The sequence below is a fragment of the Schistocerca gregaria genome, chromosome 3 (genome assembly GCF_023897955.1).
Source record: "Schistocerca gregaria isolate iqSchGreg1 chromosome 3, iqSchGreg1.2, whole genome shotgun sequence".
NCBI lineage: Eukaryota > Metazoa > Arthropoda > Insecta > Orthoptera > Acrididae > Schistocerca > Schistocerca gregaria.
This window is the reverse complement of record NC_064922.1, coordinates 618,306,756-618,327,011: the sequence shown is the minus strand read 5'-3', so window position 1 is coordinate 618,327,011 and position 20,256 is coordinate 618,306,756. Positions and strand designations below refer to the sequence as shown.

The following is a 20,256-nucleotide window of genomic DNA, read 5'->3' as shown; positions in this document are numbered from 1 at the left end:
GAATATTTAAGTGAAAACAGGCTATTTGTAAATGTCCTGGGATTGACAATAGACAGATATGAAGGTAGTACCTGTTCCTGAAAGAATAGACACCATTGTTGACCATGCACCTTCTCTAGAATGAAATGATAATTAAATCGACACCCTAGCTGCAAACAGGCATTGATGTACATCACTGGGGACATGTTGAAAATGTGTGCCCCGACCGGGTCTCAAACCCAGTCGGTTCAAGGCCCTGTCGGGGCACACATTTTCAACATGTCCCCAATGATGTTTATCAACGACTGTTTTCAGCTAGTGTGTCGATTTAATTACCATTTCACAATAGACAGACTTATGACTTGGAACAATCATATAGAAAAGACCAGCTCAAAAAGAAGCAGTAATGTATTTTTAATGGCGAAACTGCCCCACATAGTTGATATTGACACTGTGTTAAAGATGTTCTATGGATTAATTCATCCGCATATATCATATTGTATAACAATAATATGGGTTAGGACAGCCTGATGAATCTGCAAAATAAAAGCAATTAGGTGTACTGGAAGGCTATCACAGGGATAGCCCCGTAAAATTGAATTCAAAGAGCATAAAATTTAGACTGTACCCCGTATGTATATATTTGAAACCACAATGTAGCTCAAATTAAATTGTACATCTATGCTAAACAGAGAACTGCACAATTACAGCATAAGAGTAAAAGATAACTATCACACCAACAGTATCCCAACACAATTGGCCAATAAAGACCCTACTAAGTCTAGGAGCTCATTAAGCAACAAATTGCAAACAGTTTAAAAACATAAAAGCATTATCAGTTTTCAAAACAAAACTAAAAGAGTTTGTATAAACAGCAAGTTTTACATTGTTAAGGAATGTTTTGAGGAGGAGGAGGAGGAGAAGGAGGTCAGTGTTTAACATCCCGTTGACAATGAGGGCATTATAGATGGGGCACAAGCTTGGATTAGGAAAGGATGGAGACACAAGGTGGCTGTGCTCTTTCAAATAAACTATCCCAGTATTCATATTAAGCAATTTAGGGAAATCACAGAAAACCTAAATGAAGACAACTGGACATGGTTTTGAACCAGTGTCTCCCCCCCCCCCCCCCCCCCCCCCCAACTGAGAGTCCAATGTGCTAACCACCGTGCTATCCTGCTGGGTGAATATTTCAAGAACAGTCCAAAATAATCAAAAGGAATCTGCAGTATTAAGACACTACACACACTACGCCAATGAAAAGAAAACTTGAAAATTTTTTCTTACATCTCATACATTGCAACAGAAATTACAATTGGTTGCTTATATGTAGTAAATTAAATTAATGCCAATTTATTTGTTTTGCTTATGTTTTCATTAATTACTCTACTAATGCATGTCAATCTATCATAAAATAATGATGTATATGCTCAAATTGTAATTTATCCTATAGCTGTAATTGTAAATGTATACTGATGCAGCCAATATCACTCTAAACAGTGATCAAAGGCTGAATAAATATATAAATCGATCTGTGGAAGGGACATTAACATATCTGTTCTCTCTCTTTGTGTGTGTGTTTTTGTAAAAATTCATTGTGTGTTCTTGTTTTTCTGAAATGATCTACATTCTAGAGGATCTCCACACTATGGATCTGCTGAAACAGGAATTGCTCCTAAAACCATATCATCAAAGCTTCAATATACAACTACATTTCATACAGCTCATAGCTCCTCAGAGGATCTCTTGTGAGTCTGCAGGAATAGCATCTGTGTGAGAAACGAACAGGATGGAGAACAGCTAAATCATGAGTAAAAGCTTATATGCATATTTAGGACAGAGTGATTACTGAAACAACAGCTTAAGAATTTCAGCCCTGATCTCTGTCGCTCACATTACTTACTTCATTTATTGATGTTAATACTATTATAAGGCTCAACTTAGACACAACTTAATAGATAGAACTCTACATAAAATATTTGAAGACACTGTTGAAAACATAAATAACTACATAACAGGTTTGAAATAGTCCTAGCACATTAAGAACAACAATCAGAATGTTGTAAGTAAAGCACACTTCCGCAAGATATTGAGTGAAGTACAGATCTACCATTAATTTATCATTTCATAGAGACTATTATGGATGATTTATGCTGGAAATATATCTTTGCACATGTGGAACAAGTCAAGCATAAATTAGCAGAGAAAAAGCTATTGACACCAATTCTGTGTACTTCATTAATAATTAACATTTTCACTCCACTCTTCCAGATTTTCAGAGCCTACACAAGCTAAAGTGATCTAAATAAAATTAAGAGAGTAACTACTGACTAAAAAACGACTGCTTCTTTCTCAGTAATATTAAAAAGCAGAAGAATGACTACTTTAACACCACTGTGCACACTGTGTACATTTATCTTGTCTTTGCCATCTCCATGAGAGCAATGCATAGGTAGTAGTTGTACTTGTCTGTATTCCTTTCTTGATACTGTTTCTTGAAACTTGGTAAGTAGGCCTTCATTGGATAGTCAACATCTAACTTTAGTCACCTGGCAGTTAAAGTATTTTAGCATCTCAGTGACACTCTACAGTGGGTCAAACAAACCTGGGCTAGTGTGAGATATTCGACCAGCCCTGACCTCCCCCCCCCCCCCCCCCCTTCCTCCTGAAATCTTTGTTGTGCTGACAGACATATGTAGCGTAGCTCAAGATGTAGGTCAGGTCGAAAGGTGATAACTTTGGCATGAGTCTGCAAAGTCACAGAATGTGACAGCTAAATAAACATTGTGATAACAGACTGGCCGGCAGTGTATCCTAATGTTTATGTTTCAACACTATTTAAATGCATTTTGCCATGTTTCATGTCTTCTTCATCACAAAAACTAAAAATGCAAGATCAATTCAGAAAACATATATTAGGTGATGTATAACTATCCAATGAGTATATATTACATAAACTATGAAAAAAGTAAGGGGTGATGACTCTTATTGAGTACTCTTCTTTATCCGAAGGGTGATGACATTATGTAACTTTTACTCAAGCCTGTCACCATACACACTGCTCTTCTTTGTAGCCTGTACATAAGGTATCACATGTTAAGACTATTCGGTATGGGTCCCACACACTTGAGCAATATCCTACGATGTGTTGTGCAACTAATCTCCTTCAAAGACTCAATGCATTTCCTCAGTATCCTAGCAATGAACTGAAGTCTACTCCACACTTTACCTACGATTAAGCCTATGAGACTGTTCCATTTCACACCCCGGCAAATAGTTAGAGCCAGGTATTTCCATGAGTTGACTGACTTTAGATTAGGGATATACATACGGAAACAAACCTAATGCTTATCACAACATTTTTCATACATTGAATCCTAACAAACTACATCTAGTGCATTAATCTTAGGAGTAGGCCAACACATTTCGCATGGCCTCATTTAATATTAAAATGTGGAGTGCTTTTTAGATGAATTGTGGGGCAAGTAGGAAGGCATTTAAATTACAGAAAAAATAATTAGGCTAGTGGGAGGCAAACAAATAAAATTTTACAGGCAACTGTTTAAAAAAATTCTCTCACTCCCACATACGTGCACACTACAAAATTTAGTTATAAAAAAGACAGTGTGCACTTACAGATTTACAGTCACACAAATAATATAAATGGGACTATCTATCATACAAATCTAACTGTTCCTCTGCTGAAACACTGACAAACCAATAACCATGTCTCACTCATTTTAACATTCAATGTCTATCACAAACTTTAACTACAGTCAGAAAGAGTCAATTTTTTAACAATTATTAAATGGAAAGACTGCTACTCACTGTAAAGATTATTTGTTGAGTTCAAGACAGGTACAATGAAAAGACTGTTACACACTAAGCTTACAGCCAAAGCCTTCTTCAAAAAAAGAAAGGAAAATACACCTCATGCACACAACTGCTATCTCGAGCCACTTTAGCTAAGGCAATCAGAGATAATGGTCATATGTGCATGAAGTGTGCCTGCATATGTGAATGTGATAATGTTTTCCTTTCTCTTCTGCATAATGCTTGGGCCAACGACTTAGTGTGTCTCACTGTCTTTTTGTAGTTTGCAACTCAAAGTGTCATCATTATGGTGAGTAGTAATCTGTCCTTTTCATAACTGTTGATATTCCAACCTGGACTTTCCAGGTTAGAGCCGACTTTTTATTGGTTTTATTTGAAACATCATTCTAACAAATTAAGGATGGAAATTGAATATTCAAACAATTGCTACTGTGCATTAGAATGTTATGCGCATAAGGGAAACTGTAAATTTGCGCACAGACACTTCTCAAATTTTTTACTAACAGTACTATGTGAATTCCTTCTAGCTGCCAAAGTTTAACATCGCATTACGAGGAGATGAACAGATCGCTAATGTCAAAAGAAACACTTGTGTTGAAGAAAAATATAGTAATATAGTTTTCAAACAACTGCTGAAGTCAACACAAAGTAAAATCTTCTAGACATTCTACAGCTGCCACAAATCAAGATTACATGCACTTTCAGTTTTCTGTGACTTTAGGAATAGGGGACTACACAGACTATGTAGCAGCAATTGTATATCCTTATTATGCCTACATGCATTTACTACTCTCTGAATTACAATCTTCATTGCTCTGAGAAAGACAAATTACATGTTGAAATGTATTTTCAAAATCATATAGGGATAGATGTCTAGTGACTAGGGCCTCCCGTCGAGTACACCGTTCGTTGGGTGCAAGTCTTGCAATTTGATGCCACTTCGGAGACCTGCGTGTTGATGGGGATGAAATGGTGATGATTAGGACAACACAACACCCAGTCCCTGAGTGGAGAAAGTCTCTGACGCAGCTGGGAATCGAACCCAGGCCCTTAGGATTGACATTCTGTCGCACTGACCACTCAGTTACCGGGGGCAGACTGCAAAATCATGATCTAAGAATATTACCTTTCTGGTAACCATGGAGGTACAATGGTGTCAATAACAATACACCATTAACCTTTTATTGCTAGTGTTGGCTCTCCCATACCCAGAGCTATGTTGGTGATTACTTTTTGTTACGCTTAGAACACTGAACTCATGCCACATTTTATATGGCTTCCTATCTTTCAAAGTTGTGAAACTTGACTGTTGAGTGTTAGTTGAAGTTTACTTTTTACAAGTAATATCGTCATGTTTGCATCAGTCAGAACCAACAGTAACAAACAGCTAAGCACTGTATTGTTGTACAGGAACCAGGCGGCAAAGATTATCTCTCTTTTCATAATACAAATATGATTTTAGCACATACTCAAAATGCTGAATCAGTTTATTTATTTCAGGAAAGGGCTAAAATAGAAGAAACAGAATTTCTGTGTAACGATGTGCTGCCAAATGAAATGGCTGGTGAAGAATCAAGTGAAAGAGGTGTAGACTCAAGAGTTTGAACTATAAACACAATGCACAAAGTGGGCACAACAGTGATATGACTCAGAACAATGATAAACATTTTTTTGTTACGGACCGTCACACTAAATAGATGAAAGACATTCCTAATCCTTGTATCAGAAGTAGATCACTAATATTGTATCACATATTGCAGCTATGAGGGGAACTGTGAAGATAAAACAGAGAGAAACAGAAATATAGCAATTGTTTTTCACTGATGAAGTAACAGATCAAATAGTGATATGTACTAACCTATGCATTCAAGGCTGTTAATTCTAGATACTATTCTTTTCAGCCCTTCATTCATGAGACACAGAGAGTTGAAACTGAAGCCTTTATTGGTCTGATGTATTTGGGTGAAATATATAAGGTTGGTAGAGTAAACTTAAAATAACTCTGGCACAGAAATGGTACAGGATTAGAAATATTCTATTCTACAATGACTCTAGAGGTTCAGGTTTCTAGCACAGTGTCTAAGACTTGAGAAGTCGACTAGGGTCGATGGATGAAAGGAACACAAATTGATTCCCACATGAAATATCTTTGACTTCTTCTCCAAAAACTGCATGGCGCAGTATTCTCGTGGAGAATATCTGACTGAAGGTGAAATGATTGTAAAATTTCAAGGACTATGTAGTTTATGAATGTACATTCTTTTCAAACCTACTAAATATGAAATAAAGAGTTCTTGCAAGCTGACGCAAGAACAGCTTACACCTCAAATTTGGAAGTTTCTTTAAATGAGAAACCAGAAGGGCCTTATAAGCTGAATTACTGTGTAGCTGATGCCTTGAAAATATTTTGTTATCATATTTCCAGACCATCAAGAAACATAATCATAGATAACTGATTTATGAGCTACCCCTGTCACTTTGAAAAGACCATCAACTAACAATTTTTGGAACAGTAAGAAGGAACAAGAAAGAAAGTCCTCCATACTTCATGAACAGAAGATACAGATCTGCTTCTACAAGCATCTTTAGATTTTGAGAATATCGCACAACAGTTAATTATGTACCAAAGAAAAGCAAACGCATAATTGTAGTGAGTACTGTGCACCATGACAAGAAGATGTATGAAACCAATAGAGATGAAATGAAGCCTGGGATTATAACCTTGTATAATGTTACTAAAGGTGGAGCAGATTTAGTAGATAAATGTCTGCCACTCATGAAGTAGCAAGAACTATAAGATGGCCATTTGTCTTACTCTTATGCTTACTGAATGAAGCAAGTATGAACAGTCATGATATTTTCAGAGGGGTACCACATAAAATATTTGATTGGATTGAGGATTTTTTGGTAGGCAGGATGCAGCCTGGTATCTTGGATGAAGAGTCATCGGCAGAAGTACAAGGAACTTTGGGTGTGCCCCAGGGAAGCACTGGGTCCCTCACTATTCATGTTGTATGTCAATGATCTGGTGAACATTTTTAATAGCAACCTCAGACTTTTTACAGACAATGCAGTTATCTACAAATAAATAGTCTGAATCAAGCTGTACAAGTATTGTCAGATACTGATAAGATATCAAAGTGGTGCGATGATTGGCAGCTTGCTTTTAATGTTGAAAAATGTAAAGTTATGCACTTCAAAGAATAAAAAAACACAGTATCCTATGAATATAATATTACTGAGTCACAGATGGAATCTATAAACTCATACAAATACTTGGGTGTAAAACTTAGAAGGGACATGAAGTAGAATGATCACATACACTCAGTTGTGAGTAAAACAGTTAGCTAACTTCAGTTTATTGGCAAAATAGTATGGAAATGCAATCAGTCTACAAAGGCGACTGCTTACAAATCACTTGATGTGAATGGCCACAGGTTTGTTTGATGCACAGGAGTGTGTCACTGAATGGCAAAGGAACTGAACTGGCAGACCCTTGAAGATTGATTGAAAGAAAGTCTACTAACAAACTTTCAAGAACAGGCTTCACAGATGGCTCTAGGAATATACTACAACCCCCTACATATCGCTTCCTTAGAGGCTGTAAGGTTAAGATTATATTAATTACAGCACACACAGAAATATTTAAACAGTAATTTTTCCCAATCTCCATACGTCAAAGGAACGGGGAAAGCCCTAATATCAGATACAGGGGGCATACCCTCTTCACTGTGTTTTGCAAAGTGTAGATGTATTTGTCAACGTAGCTAACAACCAGCGAATGATGAATACCACAGTGTTTCTGAAATGTGTTGGGGAGATTCTTTAATCGAAGGTCAGTTGCTACAGTGGGCTGGCTGTAAGCATATCAACCAACCACTTGTAAAATCGGTGGAAGAAAAGGAAAATGAAGGAATGGTATACTCCACAGTTAGGGCAACTGAAAAATACTGTTATGCTGTATTCTAATCTGTACAAAACCAGTAAATGAGATCTGTATAAAGACTTGTATGCTAAAGCTAAATGCAAGTATAGGAAGGCAATAAATGAAGCAAAGAAACTGCATAACATATTAAACATTGAAAAATCTAACAATAAATGCAAGAAGACCTGGAGTGTAATGAACTCCATTGCACACACTAAACACAAAGAGGAAATTGCCATTACCCCAGAAGAATTTAATAAATATTGCATTCAGTCCATTGAAGAAATTAGTAGTTCAATAATCAAACCACCTGAAAATGCACTTAGTATTATGGACAGCTGCTTTGAAAAGCTTCCTCCAAGCACCTTCACTTTCACAGAAGTGAGCCCAAATAATATCCTAAAAATAGTGAAAAATTTCAAACCTTCAGTTAGTGTTGACTACTACGATATGTCATGTAATTTATTGAAAGATGTTATTGATTGTGTGATTTATCCTTTAACTTTTTGTGTTAACAAATGCCTAGTTGAAAGTAAGTTCCTCGACATACTAAAAATTTCTAGAGTTGTGCCCATATACAAAAAAGGGGAAAAGAACTGTCCTCCTAGTTACAGACCTATACCCATAACCCCAGTTTTTTCAAAAATCTTAGAAACGATTATGTATGAGCAAGTTAGTGCCTACTTGGGTAAACTAAATATAATTAGTGATAAACAGTTTGGATTTAGGAAAGGTAAATCCACAACAGATGCATTGGACTCCCTCGTAAAATTAGTCCTAGATGTGTTTGAGGCTAGGGACTATGCCCAGGCTACATTGTGTGACCTGAGCAGAGCTTTTGACTGTGTAGAGCATGGCACTCTGCTGAATAAGCTAGTTTACTATGGTTTTGATGACAACAGTATAAATATGTTCAGGTCTTTTCTAGAGAACCGTCAAGAAGTTGTGTGCATTGGTAGGGAGAAATCAAATTTGGTTAATGTAAGGTACGGAGTGCCCCAAGGGTCGGTGCTTGGACCTTTACTGTTTATACTAATGATTAATGACCTGCCCTTATACATAAATTCTCATACAATATTGTATGCTGATGACACAACTTTTCTACATAATAGCTCTGATCTAGGTACACTGAAAACATTGACCGAAAATACCCTTGCTCAGTCCTCATTATGGTTCAAAGCTAATGGCTTCTTGCTAAATGAAAACAAAACCCAGACACTTTACTTTAGCCTCAAAGAGATTCCTTACTACCAGGAATTAGAAACTGTTAATTTTTTAGGTGTTACTATTGACAGTAAATTGATGTGGGAACCACACATTAAAAATATATTGGCTAGGCTTTCAAGAGTTATTTATCTAATTATAAATTTAAAAAGACATGTTCCCAATGACTTTGTGAGATCGGGATATTTTGCCTTCTTCCAAAGCATAATCTCTTATGGAATTTTACTGTGGGGTAGTAGCTGTCATGTAAATGACATTTTACTTTTACAGAAGAAAGTTTTGGTGAAACAATAGAATCGTGTTAATTCGATTTCTACTGTGTTCATGTAAATTCATCCTTTTAATCTTTTATGTTATAGGAAGTAATTTTAGAATTATTTTCTAAATTGCATATACATTCTCAAAGCGAAGGCACAACGTGTTTGCTCACTTTATATACACAACATAATTAAATGTAAAGCCCTCATTAAAAAAAAAGGAAAAATGGGGAGAAAGCAAAAATTATCACAGCCAAAGATGATACATGTGAACATAGCAATGCAAAGTTAAGCAGTTTCGCATGGTATCAGAGATCTGACATAAATACTTCTTTCTGCACAAATCGTCAGTGTAACAGTAATCCACAACAGCAAATTTTAGTGAACACTGAACAGTATCTCAAAATATTTTCCACCTGTTTGAGAAATGGGTATAAAATATGTCTCTGAAATTGGTTGGCAACGACGCACTGTTTTTGTTAAACACCTTCACACTGTTCGTGTTCACAGAAACGAAGTGCTCATTACGATGCAATGCATGTTAGTGGTGCACTTAGCGACTTTAAGGAATTATAAATGTTATTTCCGTAGTATTAGAGGTACGGAACTTCAATCTGTGAAGTCGGCTGTGGTTTTCGGTTGTTAATGAAGAAATGCGCATGTTTGTCTTGCAGTTTCGTTCCTTGTAGGTGGACCTCGAAAAATTACACGATTTTCAGTCTTTAATGAAACCGAATATTTACTTTTGATCAGGTAAAATTAAAGCACAGAAAGTGACTTATGTGCTGGATGTGATGTACTTTCTCTTACGGATTTTCAGCGCCTGTCACCGTTTTACTGATAGCGTTTGTTGATATATTGTGGTATAGAATCAACTATCGAGGTATTTCTAGTCTTACATTTGTGCACCTGAAGAATTAAGCGTTGGCTTCAGTGTGAAATATCACATTCTCTCACAGTTAAGGAACTGTAATTAAAGTGTAAACACATCTTCACCTACGCTTGTTTATTTTTCGTATTGCTAAACCACAGGATGATCGGTGTGGCTGCTTTTGGCGAAGGCAGTTGTATTATTTTCGCAAATATTTGTTCATCAGGTTGTCGATTTACGTTGACTGGAGTGTAAATAAATGGCAAAGATGTAATTATTCGATATCAAAGTGATTCGCTGAGAGGTAAATCTTGTGATAAATTATTTACTTCTTATTTGTTGTATTCGATAATGTGAATGTGCGCTTGTTTCTTTGGTTGTTCCATCGGTGATTTTTTTTTTCCCCTTCCCCACCGTCTCCATGGCAACTTGTCAGTCGGGTGTGCTCACTTCCGTCTGAATCAATACTGCACCATCAGAGGTAAGCGTATTACCAATACTGAGAAAAAGTGTGCTACATAGTGGACACGAAATTTAATCAACCTTTTCAGCCTGTTTTTCAACTCATTACCTCCCGCTACTTAACATCAGTACCTACTTTCGTTACTTCGCGGATTTCTGATGACTGCAAGGATGTCAACAATCAAATTGCAACGAAACAAAAAAAAGAACTCGAAATCTTATTTTGTATGCAATTATGTCGTACTGTACGTACAGCTAACCCATATCTTGAAAAATAGTGGTAGTGAACATTAAATGAAAACATTCTGTAAGTTCATGTTTTTATAAGTAGAGCCATATTGTAAATAGAGGAATGGCATTTAGAGTAAGGAGTTCCTTGGAACATAAATTCTCATGTATCACTTCACATTTCGAGCACCAGTCGTTGCGATAAAGTATTAGTACGTCTTCGAATAGAGAAGCGAAGTGTTTTCGTAGCATGTAACCCTTCTATTCAGAATTTTGTGTTTATCAGGGTTCAATGGCCACAGCACTTCCTCTCACTGTTACAGAAAAGTGATTGCTTTTCTCCATCTTAAACGTACGTTAAAAATTTGGTGCAAATGTAATAACCTAAATCTACAGCGGTTTACGTATTCGGAAATTTTTATCGATTTGTCACATTGCCGAAACCAGCTGCCTTCATCGGTTCTGGGAGACATGAATGTTACTAAAGCGTGACTCACGTTGACATTGTACTAACTTTGCAAATTGTCTACAGCCTTCGTCTGGCCAAGCGTACATAGTAATTATGTAGAATTAATTTATTTGCCCTCTCGCAATACAGAATAGTAGTAGCCTGTTAATAAACTTAAAAGAATGTACGTGTAGCCTTTGTGTATAGATTAATTTTCATGTGAAACAGTATGAAAGCAGATATCGTATGTACCCTGTTAGTATTTATAAACGTCATGTAGGATTAATTCGAAAATACCACTGCCTTCGTACTTTCGTTACCCATTGGGAAAGAGAAAAGCACCACCATATTTGGTAAAGAATAAACATGAGGTTTTTAAAAGTATCAAAACAGCTACATATTTACAAAAGGAAATAGACATTATGCACGTGGAATCCAGAAACGTTTTACAAAAGTAAACACTTCCCAACATAACATGAAGTGCCATTTGTGTTTGTACACCAGTTATTTGGACAGTTTCTGCATTTTCGTTTTTCTTTGTAGGCGGTAGCACGCTCTACTTAATTTTTACAGCTGTATTGTAACTTGCTTTCGCAAGTATGATTTTGCATGACAGCTGCTTGAACATTAGTATGCTGCTTATGTAATACCAAGAGAATAATTGAAGCTACCGAAGATGAAACTTCCGTGAAAAGTGTTTGGGTATTAACCCAAGAAGAGGTTTTGGTCGCTCACAGCAAAACTGCATTTCGTATTGTATTAGTATAAATTAGGAACCAAAGGCAGCAAAAAGAGCTTCAGTTACAAAATGATTTAAATTTTCATTGCTGGAAGTTTTTCTCGGTACTTTATTTTGTATTCATACACCGTCATGTTTCTCCTGGGTGTTCGTTGTACCGGTACATGTAATGCGGCCTGTGTGGAAGGATTAGTTTTTTAGGCAAACAGATGGTCTTTTCCTTCACATAGGCTTAATACTGCGATAACATAGGGTCTTGTCGCCTATTAGTCCTTGTCAGCAACTTACGAGAGTGGTTTTCAAATGGTTGATGGATCGTGTACAGCTTCTCTCCAAAAAAAAAAATGCAGGCGATCTTTTCAGATTGACCTCCCACTGCCACCCCCACCCTCCTTCCTCACCGTCCACCGTCGTCCAACCGACACTGACACTCGCTTTCCCCCCCCCCCCCCCCCCCCTTACCCCTCCCTACTCCCGCCCTGCGCATTAATCTCAAGAAGTTTCATAGCCTACACAGCGCTCGTATTCATAAATCAATAAATACTGTTCTGCATGTATATCTCAATATATTATTTGCTTTTGTTTCGTTCACAGTGCCTTATCATAGTCTAATCTTCCAAACTACCACAAATCTTTAAAAATTTCCGTATACAAATCAATTTAGAATAGGCAGGTAACAAAAAGCTGCCCTCAGATTGCTGGTATGAACATCGCTATGTTTCAATGGGCATGGTGCTTTTGAAGGATGGCATAACTTGCCTCTCGCCGCCCACCGAAGTTACCCAGGTGCAAGGGGGGATCTGCAGTTCAACCCAATAGCATTATTATTTTTTTCACAAGCACAAACAAATGCCAGAGGTAAAAGACGTGATAAGCGGCCAAGTTCACTTACCTTATGGGGACTGAACTCCCGTCCTTCGGACTTTGTCCGACACGTACCCTCCGATCTACTGTAGCCCTTTCCTTCTGTACTCAACCATCTGATTTCGGCTGTAGAACGACGAATTTTTACAAAATTCGATGAGCGTAAAATGTTATATCGCTGTTCAAATAAAATGTTATATCGCTGTTCCTCCAGTTTCAAGTAATGGTTCTTTCCTCTAGTATTCTTGCAGTCGAACGGTTGTACGTTACCTTTTTGAAATGAATGTCTAGAGAGGATTCTATGTTTATACGAGTGTTGGAACCTTAGTAGTGGCAGTTATATATTTACAGCTCGTACAAAATAGATGCGTGTTTCAAAGTTTTACTGATCTTCAAAGTAATCACCAGCATTGTGTATAACCCGTTACCAGCGATGTGGAAGTCGCAGGATATCTTAGCATTGCCAGTTGTGTTGACAGTTCGAACGGCACGGTCTATTGCCCGACGAATTTGTAGCAGTTCTGAAGCGAATGCTGTCAAGTGTTCCCTTCAGTTTAGAAATCGAGTTGGACTTACGAGGGGTTAAGTCAAGGGAGTGCAGTAGGTTGTATAGCACTTAGCAGCCCCAGGAGTCAAACAAATCAGTAACAACTTGCGCTGTACGTGCTTGAGCATTGTCCTGCAAAATGGTGGTCAGGTCCTGCAGAAAGTGTCATCACTTCTGTCTCTAAGCTGGTCGTATGTTTTGTTCCAAAAATGAACAGCATAGAGACAGAAGTAGTTACACTTTCTGCGGGACCTCACCATCATGTTGCAGGACAATGCCTAAGCACGTACAGTGCAAGCTGTTACTGATTTGTTTCTCTGATGGGGCTGTGCTATACCACCTCCTGCACTCCCCCAACTTGAGCCCTAGTGAGTTCAGCTCATTTCTAAACTGACGGGAACACTTCACGGTATTCGCTTCAGAACTGCTACAAATTCGTCGGGCAATAGACGGCGCCGCTCGAGCTGTCAACACAACTGGCACTGCTAAGGGTATCCTACGACTTCAACATCGGTGTCAACTGGTTATGTAGTGGTGATTACTTTGAAGGTCAGTAAAACTTTGAAACACGTATCTATTTTGTACGAGCTGTAAATAAATATTTGCCACTATTAAAGTTCCAACCCTCGTAGATTACCCAGTGATAAGTCCTACATTGGTCTTTGTACGTTCGTTATAAACATATCATCTGCATTGCCGTATGTTTCGTCAGCTACTACAGTAACTCATTTTTAATTAGCAGCAGAAAAATCCACAGTTATATAGCCAGCGCGATGAATACGTTATTCTTTATTACGAAGTGCGTGGAATTGCAGGCCTATGTTTTAAAGTATCACGTAGGTTTGTTTATTTCTGCCAGTGCTGTTTTACTGTATATCTTCATAGATGTCATCACCATTATTGTACACATCTGTAGGTTTTGCAGTGCCTCGAAACATACAGGTTGATTCTGTTTCTGCTGTATCATCTATTACTTTTCCAAGCGATAATCTGTTTCTCGCAGACCCGTTTTCACTAAACGGGTAACAGCTTTTATAATACCAACCAGCCGATCGTCAGATTGTCTGGTCCTTCCTACTCTTTGCCCCGAAGCGAACACAAGTGAACAAGCACTCGCAGACAGTTCGCCAGAATGTAATGCCATTAGCTTGTATCTGTAAGCAAAATTTTACTCCACGAAAGGAACTAAAAAGAGATAACGAGAACAGCCTATGAATGGTGCATTGTGGGGTCGTGTGGAACAGCAGGTAGAGTCTGCGCAGGATAAGGTAGCCGATGCACAATGACCAATTTTCATCCAAAGCATTGGCAGGGGAGACCGACAATGTCTGCTGCCTTTCGGCTGGTCGGCGATGACAATGTAAGCGTACACTTAGCAGTCTTTCGCAAACGATTTTGCAGATACTATTCGGTAAAAAAAATTCTTTTTCTTGTAACTTTGTATGTCAGATTAATTATGCTGTTTCCGTAATTTCGTTAATTTTGTTTTTTTCCTTTTTAGTACGGTATTTGTAACGCTGATGTCGTTCTGGCTGATAGCGGGTGAAACGAGAAATGCTGCGGGTTTTGAGCAACATAAGTGAAGACATTACACGTTTATTTTGTATCGAGGATGTGCTTTTTCATAAGGCACTGACCTTACTTTCCCTCAGCTCCTCACTTAATAAACTTACACACCACTTTTTCAGAATTCTCTCGTAGCTGCGTTAACATAACATGTTAAGAGATGAGACTGTATAAAACTCGCTGTGTTTTGGCAAAAGAAGTAGATTTTAACATGGCAACAAGAGAAGTGTGTAGGTTTTGCTCAAAATTCGCTTCTCGTACCACTTCTCTGAAAAAGACAGGCGAAAATAAATCGCTGTATTTTTGGTGGAATTCCTTTTGGACAATAACCAAAGCACAGGTGGCAGATCTTTTTGAATTATAGACATGCAAGTGTGAACGAGGAGGGGGCCCACTTAACATTTACAACAAAAAAATAAAAAAAATATGTGCGTAGGCTTCAGTTTAGAACAGCCCTGCCTCCAGCGCTTGGCATCGCCCCTCGAGAGCGTGCCGGCAGCCCCCACCCCCTATCGTTCTCCCCCAGGCGTGCCCTGCCGTCTGCGCATCTACCGGCCATGGGATTCTGCGTGTACTCCAGCGACTAAAAGTCAGCAAGGTAGGTGAAGGGCGAATGAGAAAATGAGAGGACGGTATGTACAACACTATACTTCCTACCTACTTTTATATTAGTGATTCCGCCTCTCGTGACACCCGGTGGTCAATACCGCATTATGTAGGGGAGTCCAGATAGTTTTGTTCGAAAATGTCAATAAAACATGGTGAATGAGATGTGAAATATACACTGAGCCTGCCACACAGGCTACCCGATGAAATCTTCTATAAAGTTCGTTAGGGGGTATCCAGTTTTATTTGTTATTAAAAATTTAACACGTGATGAAACATCCACGTAATTACAGAAAGCATGAACATAATCAACTAGAATGCTCATGTCATTTGCATATATTTAACTTCAGTTAGCATAATAGATACGTATTCGCACTTGTCTACTTTAAGGGAAATTTATTGAGCTTTTTGTGAAAAAAAGAAAAAACAGAGCTTGTGCTTGTTCAGTCTCTTACAGTGGCGCCAAGACAGTCAATAATATTGCGCAGTATTATTGACGCCTGTTGATGAGATTGAAGGTTGTGCAATACACTGACGGATCTAATCATATTAGATTTTTATTGAGCAAACTGCCTAGATTGTATGGATTGTATATAAAAAGGGCGTCGATGTGCGGATATTGTCAGTCGTAACTGGCCACGAGCATGGTTGAACCACCTGAAGATGTCGGCGGACAGTTGCTCCGAGGAAATATTGTGGAATTTGCACAACGTGATCCAGCGGCAAACCCGTGAAGACTATTACAACATATCTGCTGGAAAAGCTTGAAGAGTCACAATATTATATATCTTTCGTCGGCTCAGTCTCGTATGCTAAACTGTTTATTTTGCACGATTTGTTGTGTTGTGAAGTGGAAATGGCTTCGAAATTAGTTGGAAAGAAATTAGCGGAACGCTCGTTCATTTGAGAATTACTGGAAGTATATAGTGATTTGCTAGCCTTATTCTGTATTAAATGAAACTATTGTAGTAACCGCCAAAAGAAAGCAAATCAATACGATTAACTGTTGTCCAGATATGGCTGGAGATGTACCTGGTACCACATAAGCTTCAATTAGTAAAGGAATTAAATTTAATGCAGCCGAATTATAGGAATGAATAGAAAGGAAATAAGATTGCATTTAAAAGCGGATCCGTTGCCGACGAGTTACTGGATCATCCTTTTTTTTCCGCCACGAACGTTTTGCAAAGGCAAGAAATTTGTAGTGCAATTTAAATAAAAATATATGCACTTCTTGTTTATAAATTGGATCTAAATAAATGAATGTTGCGTAGATATAATCTTAATTATAGGTGTAACAATTTTCAAAAGTACATAAAATGAGCGAGCGCCCATGCTTAGAACGTATAATCATTTGGCACACTTATCCTCAAATCCTTCTTCTGTTACCTCTCCTTCATCCATCCGGGCTCCCTCTTTTTCCTTACGTGAGCGCAAAGCCAGCCCGAGAGACAAATAACAGCTGGCGTCCGTATCCGCCATGTTTTTACATCTGAGATTCAACATTAATATCTATTTGCTGTTTGAAACCAACCGTCAATATGTTCCCCAATATTATTGATAATCTACGGACCGCTTAATGAATTTATTGCCTTTCTCAAGACTCCAGTTAGATCTTTGAACACTTCGGCACGTTTCTAGGAATGATTTTTAATTGCCTTCGGCATTTATGCTATGGATCTCTTGGATCCCAGAAGCACTTGAGATATCTGCACTTGCTTTTGAGACCACTCCATCGTTCACGCAATTCATGTCAACATTGTCAACAACAAAAGCGTAGACAAGTTAAGAGACGAAGGCTTTCTGTATTGTTATGCCGAAGCAGGGCGGATTCGAATTTCATTTGATAGTTCCCTTAGGAACCGACGACCAGCGAACGCAAACGAATGAGAACCTAATGCGATCGAATGCCGTTCGCTTGTGCTCGCCTACCGTTTACTCCAGAGAGAGTTATTCAGTGATGCTTCTTCGTTTGTATTCACTCCGGTGTTAACCATTTTTATTCTATGTATTTCCTTTTTTTTTTTTACCAGGCAGTCACCGAAAACGTGTTTTACAGTTGTTCATAATGATATTAAAGAACGTAAATTCTGGGAGAACTAATAAATCCAGCAGATTAAAAAAGAAAAGCTATTCTATTATGCAAATGAGGCCGCCAGCACATCAGGCAAACACAGCGCTGCATTTCGGAACGCTGCGTAGAACACATCAGATGCGTACGCCTGGGGCATAATGATAAACCAGCAGTGACAACAGCCTCAACGCGCACGAGGGAAGGCGTGGGGAGAGGCAGCCACGCAATCTCCAGATGATGAGTGACACTCATCGACACGTCGCGGAATTTAAACGCAGCCATCGAAATTGAAGCCCGATAAATATACGAACGCAATTTGAGGCTTACATAAAAATGTTCACGTCAGTTCACAAAGAAAATATTCTCCTTTGCAGAGAAATTATAAGAAGAGAAATCCAAATCGCTGCTGTATTTAAAGTGTTTATTGCTCTACTGGTTTCCGATGGGCAAATTTAGGCTACAGCGCCATTTTCTAGCTGCGCCCAGCCTTATTTGACGTCCATGAAATATCGATTGATTTGGTAATAATGCCTTATAAGTGTACTTGTAAACAGAACAAAAAGGCCATATCCAACAAAAAAATCTCTTCTACAACAACGTTAAATATCGACATATCGCGATATAGTCGGTACAATAATGTATCACGCTACCTATAGTCAGTGTCAGCACCAGTAGATGTTTTATCGACGCTAAAAGCAGCTAGACGCATATAGTAAATGGCATTGCACTAGAAAACGGCCCGTCGCAAACCAATAAAGCCATAAAAACTTTAAACAGAAGCGATTTGGATTTCTCTGCTTTTAGTGTCTCTGCAAGACATACATGGCACTGCGGGCCCTCAGGAATACAAAAAAGGCCTTTCTTTGCATTATTTCGCAATTAGGAAGGCTTGAAACGTATACAGCGATTTAACACCACCTACCACCAATAACGGGAAAAAGTCACACTTTCTTTGGCGTTTTAATTGTTGTCCATGGTAAAGCTCAGCAGAAACGACATCAGCGTTACAAATACCGTACTAAAAGGAAAAAAAAACAAAAAATCAGCCAAACTAACCCAGAATGAAATAAATTGGAGTTGTAGTCAGTTTGTTTTCCTAAAATGTACAGTGGTTACAGTTTTTGTAATTTCACAGAGACCTGTTTACGAGTACGGATTCGTGTAAGTTCGGTGCCTCAATAAAACGCAAATGATTTACTACATCTAAGAAATAATAGTGTACCAATAAGCTGTTGCTGTGGATATAATGGTTCGCACGTCGTGGTGGTGCGGTAGCGTTCTCACTTCCCGCGTCCGGGTTCAATTCCGGGCGGGGTCAGGGATTTTCTCTACCTCGTGATGACTGGGTGTTGTGTGATGTCCTTAGGTTAGATAGGTTTAAGTAGTTCTAAGTCCTAGGGGACTGATGACCATAGATGTTAAGTCCCATAGTGCTCAGAGCCATTTGAACCATTTTTGTGGATATAATGAAGCTAGCAAAGAACGGTTACTGTTGGCAAGGCGGATGAGAATTTCAATGTAATGCAGTATTGTTTGAGGATTATGTGAACTATTTGGCACCCAAACCACCAAGCAACGGGTTGTACTCCACGTCTCATCTGCACAGAATACAGCATCAGGTAATGTAACTTTCTCATCTTCAGTGGGCATGGATTCGTATAGGGCGTGTAACAAATAGCATAGACCCTTCACAGGTTTCGATGATTTCATTGACTTATGTTCACATGGAAAGCATATAGAGGAGTACCTTTGATGCCACTTACAACATGGCTAATCAGAAACCGTCCTACTAAAAGTAGGTACATAGTAAATCAAAGATCGATTTTGTACGCAGATTTTTTTTTCTCAGTGTTTTTGTTGAAAGCATAGGCAGTTGATAAATTTTGTTCAGTTGCCATAAACATGCTTGAAACAAGGCACTCTTTCGAGAAGTGAAATAATTGGTATTTCGACAAGCTGCCCTCCATATGAGGATTAATCCGAGGACAAAGCCATGCAGCGTATACAAGCCACAGAAAATAAAACTCGATTCGTGTTCCCCAGTGTAATTTTAAACAGAGCGCTAATACTAACGACGTAGGCACTAGGCATACTTTGCAAAAGTCAAGGATGCTACCTACGATTTCTTGATGCCCCAGCGGCGACACAATGCTCACGCCAGTGCTACGTTTTATGCAAAGAACGTAGTAAAGCAAATTAAGAATTGGTGTATTAAAGAGCCACGGAGTCCCATTTTGTGTAGCCGCTGTGAAGATAAACGAAGATAGCTCTCAGAATGTCTTGAGTCAGCAGTTACTTGGGACTGTTATTTAGCAACATTTCGTTTCTTAATGTCCAAAACTTAACACACTGGAACTGCGCAGTCTTTCTATGAAAGTAGTAATTTCTTGGTTTTAATAGACATGTGATTATAAGATAACGAAAAGCAGTGCATTACATTCATAATTTGTTTCACTGGCACATATGTTTTGAATTTGCCTAGTTTTTACCTTGTTCTTTTCGTGTCGTGTCCAGTAGCCTAATATTTCTGGGAATAAATATAGGGCATTTCAAAAAGGACTTTACAACTTTAAAAATTCATATAAATTTATTGAAAGAAGATATAGATCTGGGTTTAGTGTTATTTTGTAGG

The 20,256-nt window shown here is 38.3% G+C and overlaps 1 protein-coding gene across 2 annotated transcripts in view; it reads left to right on the top strand.

Moving 5' to 3' along the window:
• Window positions 1-10,507: 10,507 nt before the first annotated feature.
• The window catches only part of LOC126353854 (uncharacterized), an 830,655-nt gene continuing 820,906 nt past the window's right edge, over window positions 10,508-20,256 (top strand). For both annotated transcript variants that reach the window (XM_050003019.1, XM_050003018.1), the window contains exon 1: window positions 10,508-10,571. The gene's annotated coding sequence lies outside the window, so the exon portion shown is untranslated. The remainder of the gene's footprint in view (window positions 10,572-20,256) is intronic.